Genomic DNA, 8,626 nt, shown 5'->3' with positions numbered 1-8,626 from the left:
AAAGGGGAATGCAAGCGGCAGTGGAAGAAACATCTCTGGATGGGATCCACTGCACGACGACAGCGCTGACGGCAGCAACAACTCCTAATGAATAGGTGCGCATGGATCCCTTCTGGAGATCAGGAATCCAACAAGTTAGTTGGAGCTCAGTTCTAAAACACACAGCACTGATATAATAGTGTTCAGTTTTACTACCAACTACCTCCAACAGAAAGCTGGGAGCACATGTAAAAGTGTTCATGGTAGAGTCTGAGGCAGAATTCCCCAGGATCCCAGAAGCCCCAGAATGTTTTCCAGTGCCCAAACTTGATCCTGGCACAACTGATGAAATAGTAGAAATAATAGGGCCTCCCCTCGTCCTGGGGAAAAGGTGCGAAAGTAGAGTTTGGGAAGCAGTCACTCAAAACTTTCCCTGCGCTCCAAGTTAGTGCAGAGAAATGACACACGAATAATAATATCGGCCCAACTCAACACTGGCAATGGAGTAGCACACAAAATCTCCCATTTGATACATGGAGCCAGTTACTTACAATCAAGAAAACAAAGACAGAGAGTAAGATGTAATAATTGGGAAATAGTAAAATATTAGAAGTAATTTAAAAATAAGTTCGGGGAAAAACAAAAATTATAAGAACATAATATGTTCAGTTGGAAGAATGTAAGGTGTGAAAAGAAGCAGGAGATGTTATTGCATAACAGACCAGAAGAGGAAGGTGAGAGAAGTCAGAAGTTGGGGAGGGGGACTATATTTTTTTCTGTCTTTGAGACAATGTTATTGTGATGATCATAAAATTACAAAACTTAATAAAAATTGTTTTAAAAAGAAAACAAAGACATTTGCACCCACTGTATTAATGCTGCAAGGGACTTTTTTATGTGCCCTTATGACCAACAGGTGGTGGAAGGAGCGAGCCGCATTCCAGTGAGTGAGCCTGTCCCTGGCTCTAGTACTGGGGTAGCCCTCTCCCTGGTCAGAGCTGAAGGAGCTCAGGGGCAGAAGGATGAGGAGAGAGAGGCTGGGGAAGAGGAAACAGGTTGGAAAAGGCAACAAACCAGCTTAGGTTAGGTTGATTTTCAAAACTATTGGGATGTATTTTATTTTTTTAGAGTAAATTAAGGGATTTCACTCCGCTGAAATTCATCATTGACAACTTTAAAAAGGGACACAGGTAATTTTCTCCTGTGATCTCTGCTGTGGTTGATTTCAAGTACTGCACACATATATCTTAATCAGGTATTTGACTCTGAAAAGCATTAGCAGAGACATTAAATTTTAAATTAAAAGGAAACCGAAGGAAAATAGAAGATCAAAGAAGACTTAATCCTAATAACACAGGGACAGTAAATTGTAGACCGATGGTGGACCTTGAGAAAGGCCCCCACCCAAACTTCTCCCTTTGAAGCGACCATCCCAGCTGAAGGAAGGTAGCTAGGAAATACTCTTGTATTTTCAGAGGGGATGACAGGCTCAGATACCTCACAAGTAAACCTTAAACGCTACATCACAATGATAGCAGCAGTATAGTTGTATACATCTATAGATGTCCTGAAGGACATCTAGGTGCGTATCCCTTGCTTGGCTGGGAAGAAAATTTATCTTGTGTTCCGTCTGCAACTCATTGTGCTAAGACTCTTTCAGGTTGCGGAGACGGAGTTGTCAGAAGAGGCCCTATTCTGCGTCACCACAATGAGGCTCAGCTGCAGGTAGGAGAGCACGTCTTTCCTTCCAGCTGCACTTTCCTTCCAGTTCCCCAGAGTTCTCTGTACCTGAAGTGAGAGTCACCTGCATGTGGACTGTGCTGCTTCAGGAAAGTTCACATTCCACCACTCAGTGGTCTTTTTTAAAGGCAATGTTGTTGTTGTTTTGTATTGGTCTCCATTTTTCCCCATTTTCTTTTCTCATGTTCTCTTCACAGGTCTCTCCAAAGAGCACTACTTATCATCTTATGGTTTTTTTTTCCTGAGAGAACATATGCAGAATGTTCTCTCAGGTTTTGCTTTTCCCCTTGTTGCATTGCTCCAAAAAAAGGCAAAAGACACTGGTGGTCGGTGCTCCTGGTTCCCAGGATGGGGTTCAAGTCCCAACGGTGTCCTCGCTAACTTCCAATGCAACTATCATGCCCCTCTATTTTTCCCTATATCCCTCACTTCCCAAAGTATTAGCATGGGAAGGTTTTTGGGTAGTGATTTCAGTGAATAAGCTTGGTTCTGAACTCCGCCAAGGCATCTAAGGACCTATTCAAGCAACCTTTGCACTGTTCCTGCTGCTGTAACGATGCTCCCATGATGCATCACCAGCATCTGTCTCAACAGGCTGGATCGTGAGGGTGCTTCCTATCCCAGCATCCCAGGTATGTATGTATGTATGTCTGTCTGAATGTCTGAATGTATTTCTATACTGCTTTATATTTTAAAGAAAATCTCAAAGCGGTTTACAGAATATTGAAACAATCTGAAGAAAGTCAAATATAAAGTATATTCTGTCAGATTTTAAAAATGAGATGCTGACACAAATGCAAATGCAGAATGAAAAAGTTGTAGCGGAATTGGGGGAGAACACAAAAATGGCCACAGAAATATCCAGCAAATTAGAAACTTTGGACATTTCTGTGAACAACCTGGAGGCCAAATCGCAAAAAATTGAAAAAGAGAACAAATAAATTAGTGGGGAACAAGAGATAATAAGGGAGGGGGGGATATGATAGGTTTAGCTGGCAGACAGGATCAAATTGAGGATTGCCTCGCAGTCTTAGAGATGAGACAAAAATCTAATGTGATGCAAATAAGAGGCCTTCCAGAGGTGGAGGGGGAACAAGTTCTTAAAACATACAAGCCAAGACAATTGTGGATTGAGTGGGAGAGGATGTTGAAGGATCTATTGACAGTTGCTACAGGGTCCGGTCTAAATCAGCTAAGGCTTAGAAACAGCCTGGAGACTGTTTGGTAACTTTAAACTCTAAGAAATTGAAGGACGCTATAGTCCAGAACAATTATGAAAACAGATTCCAGGTTGATGGAAATTCTGTGTTTAGAGAGATACCTCCTCGTTTGCTTCAAAAATGCCAGAGGTACTGGTTCCTGGCAAACGTCTTGATTAGAGTCAATATTAAATTTAGATGGGAATTTCCAGAAGGAATTTCCTTTACATACAAGAAAAAAAAGATATAGATTGGTAAATGAAGAGCAGGCGCAGGAATTCTGGCTAAGACATAGCAGAGATTTGGGCAACCCATGCACTCCACAGTACCTGCTGGGAGCAGTAGGAGGGGCAGGGGAAGGAGCAACAGTGGGGGAGGTAGATAATTTAGATAACCAAGAAAACAAAAACTTTAGACAAGACTTTAGGGGAAAAGACACAAACAGACATAATGGCAGACTTAAAGGTACTGAGCTGGAACGTAAATGGTCTAAACCAGAGGTTCTCAACCTGTGGGTACCCAGATGATGTTGGACTAAACTCCCATCATCCCTGAGCTCTGGTCTTGCTAGCTAGGGGTGATGGGAGTTGTAGTTCAACAACATCTGGGGACCCACAGGTTGAGAAAGGCTGGTCTAAACAGTAAAGTAAAAAGGAATAATGTCATGAATATACAGGAAGAAGTACAGGCAGAGAGAGAAGGCAGAAAGGAAGAGAGGGGGTTAAACGCAAGACTAGATGAGTACAATCAGGAGTCCTCTCCCCAACCCTCAGGAATGTCAACTGGAAGCAACCCTGATGGCAGACAAGCAGTGGAGTTCAAATTACAGAGAAGTAGCAGCTGTATGGAAGCTCTGTGTCTGGGAATGAGGAAGGGGAGGGGGCTGACCCCCTTATCCACCGCTCTCATCGAATAGAAGGCCTTCAGGACAGATCACGTCACAAGAGGAGGCTGGGCTGCTTTTGGTTTCACTGGAAGAAGACTCGTCAGTAGGAACATCTTCACTGATGGACCGAGGGCAGCGTTCACCGCTCCATGAACTTTGTTGGTTTTTTTTGCCATAAATAATCTTTCTCATTAACCACACTCGTTTGTTTCCAAGAGTCCCTGACAAATAGAATTGAACATATAATTCTCAGACAAAATTTATATGTAATTTGTCTTTAAGAAACACATATAGTGAGCAAACATAATGGGAAGGTTCCAATCTGCCTTCATTACATATCTCTAGGTGCCAGGCAAAAACATTCCTCTTCTCCCAGGCCTTTGGCTCATTAAATACCGGTAATCTATGGCCTTTTAAGCTGGGAAGGTTAGGGCTACTCTGGTGTGCATTTTTGTGTTTTTATATTGTAAACTGCACTGTGATCTTCGAATGAAGGGTGGTGAAGAAGAAGAAGAAGAAGAAGAAGAAGAAGAAGAAGAAGGTGGCTCTGGTGTGGATTCACTCTCAGTTTAGTCAATGGTTGTCAGGGTTAGGAAGTGTGTGAGCAGGCATTGAGATGGATCCAGAAGACTTGCAATGAATAGTGTTGCCCTCATGCCAAACATCAATAGAGAAAGTGGGAAGATTATTTTCAATTATTCCTCCTTCCCCATGTAGCCCCTGCCCTTGTGACAGGGCTGTCTTTACCTGGTGGTGCTAGGGGTGTGTTTATGCACCCAGGCTCCAGATTCGGTGGGGCACCCGCCACTGAAGCTGCTAATCTATTAACCATGGCCCCTGAGTGATTGTGTTCGATCGTGATTGCGGAATAGCTGCAGAATCAATGTAACCGGCGCTGCTCCCTAGTGGTGTCTTTCATTTTAGCATGATCACAAAAATGGAAATACGGAGGTATCGCAGCTGCTTTTTACTTTTTCATGTTAGTGGTATTTGACAACTTTGACCTGCCCCCCCCCCCAATAAATAAATTGGGGGTGCTGGGTGAATTTTATGCTAAAGACAGCCTTAGCCACCAATTAGCAAAGCACAAACAAGTAAGATATCTGAATCTGGAGTATATAGCAAGGTTTGGGTACTATTTCCTTGTGTCTGGATGTACTGGATAGAGTGTTGGACTTGGACTGAGGAAAGCATTTGAAATACCCATTCATCTGTAAAGCTCACCTGGAAACCTTGCACCAGTCACTGTCTCTCATTCTAGCCTACTTAACCTAACGTACACAGGGAAGTAAACTACATAATGGCACTCTACACACCCGGAACCCTGCACAGAAGCCGGCTTCCACACATAGTGCTGTCACAGCTAGAGCTGGCTGAGATACAAATCTGGATGTTCCCCAGTTCAAATTGCACCTACATTTAAACCCACTAAGTGGCCTGACTATTAGCCTTAGTTTTCCCTTCTGCAATAATTCAACAATCTTAGCGTATCATTATAAAGTTACAACTATATAATGCATTGAGGTAAATAGTATTAGAATGAGTTGGTTTGCTCTGCATGGATTTCCTCACATGTAAAGAAATATATAATTCCATTACTCAGAGGTGGAGACTGCATAACAACAGTGTCCAATGCAGGAATCAGTATGTACCCCAAGCAGAAGCAAGAAAAGAAAGAGAACAGGCTGGTTTATGGGCCATATATGTATTCAATCTGTTGTTTGTTTGTCTACTTATAACTCGATTACTCTTCTTCAGAAGAAGAAACTCTGGATATATTATAGTCCAGCCACTTTTTAATTTATAAAGTTGCAAACAAACCCAAACTAAACCCAAAGCTCTTGGAAGAAATGCCACTTGTCGGCTGAAATTATTTGTGCCTTCACAGCACAAGCTCTTGTGCTTGTGTTTACTTGAAAAATATTACTGTATAAAATCAAACTATCAGGCAATTAAAGTTTACAAATGAGGGTACCATAAGTGTATTACTGATATGACATTGTAATTTAGTGAGATATTGTCTGGTAACATTGCAGTAGCCCACAGCCAGAGAGGCGCTGTGCAGATGGTTGGTGCACCTGCAAGTGATTGGGAGGTGCTGTCTTCTGTTTTTCAGAGCACTATATTTAGATTTCATGAGGGTGTCTTTCCTGAATGTTTTCTGAATGTTAATGGGATGCCCAGAAATTGAGACTTGGAGAAATAACTTCTTTTCTTAAGCTTATTCCTCCATAGAAATGCAAAAAACCTGTTATTTAAAAATCTGTGACTTTATTCTTAATTGAATAAAAAAAGGCAGGAGACCTTTAAAAGTTCTGAAAGAGTAACTCTTTATCAACTTGGCTTTAAATCAGATAACCACATTCTTCCAATGTTTGCCTTTCATATTATTTTTTTATGTTAATGGTGCAGCAGAATCTGACACAAATTTGGACAAACCTGTAAGGAAATTCATTTGTCTGTACAGTGGTACCTCGGGTTAAGAACTTAATTTGTTCTGGAGGTCTGTTCTTAACCTGAAACTGTTGTTAACCTGAGGTACCACTTTAGCTAATGGGGCCTCCTGCTGCCACTGCACCGCCGCTGCGTGATTTCTGTTCTCATCCTGAAGCAAAGTTCTTAACCCGAGGTACTATTTCTGGATTAGTGGAGTCTGTAACCTGAGGTGTCTGTAACCTGAAGCATCTGTAACCCGAGGTACCATTGTATGTGTTTGTGTTTGTGTATGTGTAAATAGTCGCCCCCCCCCCGAAACAAGTGAATTTGGCTGCTTTCAATTTGCACACAGTGAAATCTCAAGTGAATTTAGCAGCCCCTCTTCAGTTGAAACATTTGGTGAATTTCTCAGGAATCCAAATTGTGCTTGGGAACACCCAGGCCTGCACAATAATCAAGCACAGTCCCGAGAGCCAACACTCAGGCATCATGGCCTCTCGAAGATTCACTAAGCATCCAGACACAAGAAAGGTCTGCTTGCCCAGGAATGCCAAAACTGAAGGCAGAGTTGAAAAATTGTGGGTAGGTCACAAAATGTGACCTGAATCCTGTGCTTGGCATGGTAGGTCACAAGTCTAGAAATGACCAGCAAAATTTCTTGAGGGGACCATAGTACATATTGAATTTCTTTTTATTTTATTTCAAAGCCTCCTGAGAACATAGCATGGTTATTTTCCTGCTGGGTTAACAGCGTTCTTTGAAGTTGAGCTGGACGTCATTCATACATTGATGACACCTCACTCCTAGTCAGTTCCATGTAGATATTCGAAAGCAATGTTGTGGGTCCCCAAAGTATAAATGTCAAGAAGTCAAGCAGAAATCTCCTAGCACCACCTTTTGGAATTGGCGGTTCCACTGTAAGCAGCAGAGCCCCTGCAAAGCACCCAACTTGAACAGCCTCTCCAGAAGGATAATGCGAGCTATAGTATCAAACACTTTGGAGAAATCAACAGGGATCCACTCCCCTCAGCCTCCCTCCCAGCAAAGGTCATCCCACAGGGCAGCCAAGGCAATTTCTGTTCCCAAACCAGGCCTGAAATGCAATTGAAATGGATAAAAAAATAAAATCAGTTTCATTCCAGGGTGCTTGGAGATTAGCAGCAGCCACATGCTTGATCACCTTCCACAGAAAGGGAATGTTAGCATTTCACTTTTATCTTTTACTCACTTCACATTTTTAGCAGAATGGAGATGATTAAGTCATTTATGTTACACTATAATTTACTTGATACCAATTAGAGAATTTTAACCTTTTAACCTTACTATCAAATGCTCATGTCAAAAATTATTACAGGAGAAGCTGGTGAAGTTTAAAAAATAAAGATGCAAAGTATGTTTTTAAAAGATACTTTCCTAAAAAAAGCAAAAGAAAAAAATATGGGGGTTTTCAGACAGAGATAGTAATATTATTACACAGTTCAGATATTCAAATCATGGTATCCAATTTATACACTATAAACACAAGTCATGATACAAATTTAGTGCTAACTGACATTCTCTTTTCTCATGTTAAGATGAATGTAAATAAGAGCTATTATACAAGTATTTCTGTGACTTAAAATATTTTATTTGTTTACTTATTTACTGCATTTGTCTACTACCTTTTTACATAAGCAATAAAATATAAATGCAACTAACAATCAAAACACTAAAACCAAAATAAATCAAAAAGGAAAAATCATACCCTCCAACCTTTATCTGATGAAAATAAGTTCTATTCTACATCATGAGCTTCTCCGGTGTTTGATCTCCCACACACATAGACACCATATACTCATCAACATTTGTCACCTTGACAACCTCTTCATTTTGCCTACCTCTCAAGATTGTTGTACACGATCCATTCATTCGCTCACACATTTTTTTCCTTGACAATACCTTCCACAGAAAAATGGAATGAAATAAAATTTTAGATGTAAGCTGCCTTGAATGCCTGTCAAGGAAAATGGTGGGATGTAACAGAAAACAACAACAACTGTGAGAAGGATCAGAAACACACTAGAGAGTAAATCATATTGAACTCAAGAACTGAGTAAAAATGCTTAGGATTGCAGTGAAAGGCTTCCCAGTTTTGACCCAGTTATCTGGGAGTAAGCTGCACTGAATACAGTGGGACTTACTTCTCAGTAGATAGTGTAAGGCTCTATTTACAATACAGGAATCAATACTCCATGTGTTTCCTAAAAATTGCTGGCTACTGAAGCATTGCAATTAAAGAATTTAAAGTGGATTGGTGACATTTTCCTTCAAAATTATAGGCAAAGCTTTGTATGCCAGCTTCATCTTTTCCTTCATTTGGTGCAGGTATTTTCTTTTCATTATAAAC

General features: G+C 40.9%; 1 long non-coding RNA gene across 1 annotated transcript; it reads left to right on the top strand.

Annotated features, from left to right (window-relative positions):
• The first annotated feature begins 618 nt into the window (after window positions 1-618).
• Window positions 619-4,000, top strand: LOC309340447. Its single transcript, XR_014155995.1, has 2 exons — window positions 619-2,351; window positions 3,692-4,000. It is a non-coding gene; the product is annotated as an uncharacterized lncRNA (long non-coding RNA).
• Window positions 4,001-8,626: the final 4,626 nt, after the last annotated feature.

The sequence above is a fragment of the Podarcis erhardii genome (genome assembly GCF_964252035.2).
Source record: "Podarcis erhardii genome assembly, chromosome: 4".
In the NCBI taxonomy this organism is placed as follows: domain Eukaryota; kingdom Metazoa; phylum Chordata; class Lepidosauria; order Squamata; family Lacertidae; genus Podarcis; species Podarcis erhardii.
Note: the sequence above shows the minus strand (reverse complement) of the source record. Positions and strands in the feature narration are given on the sequence as shown.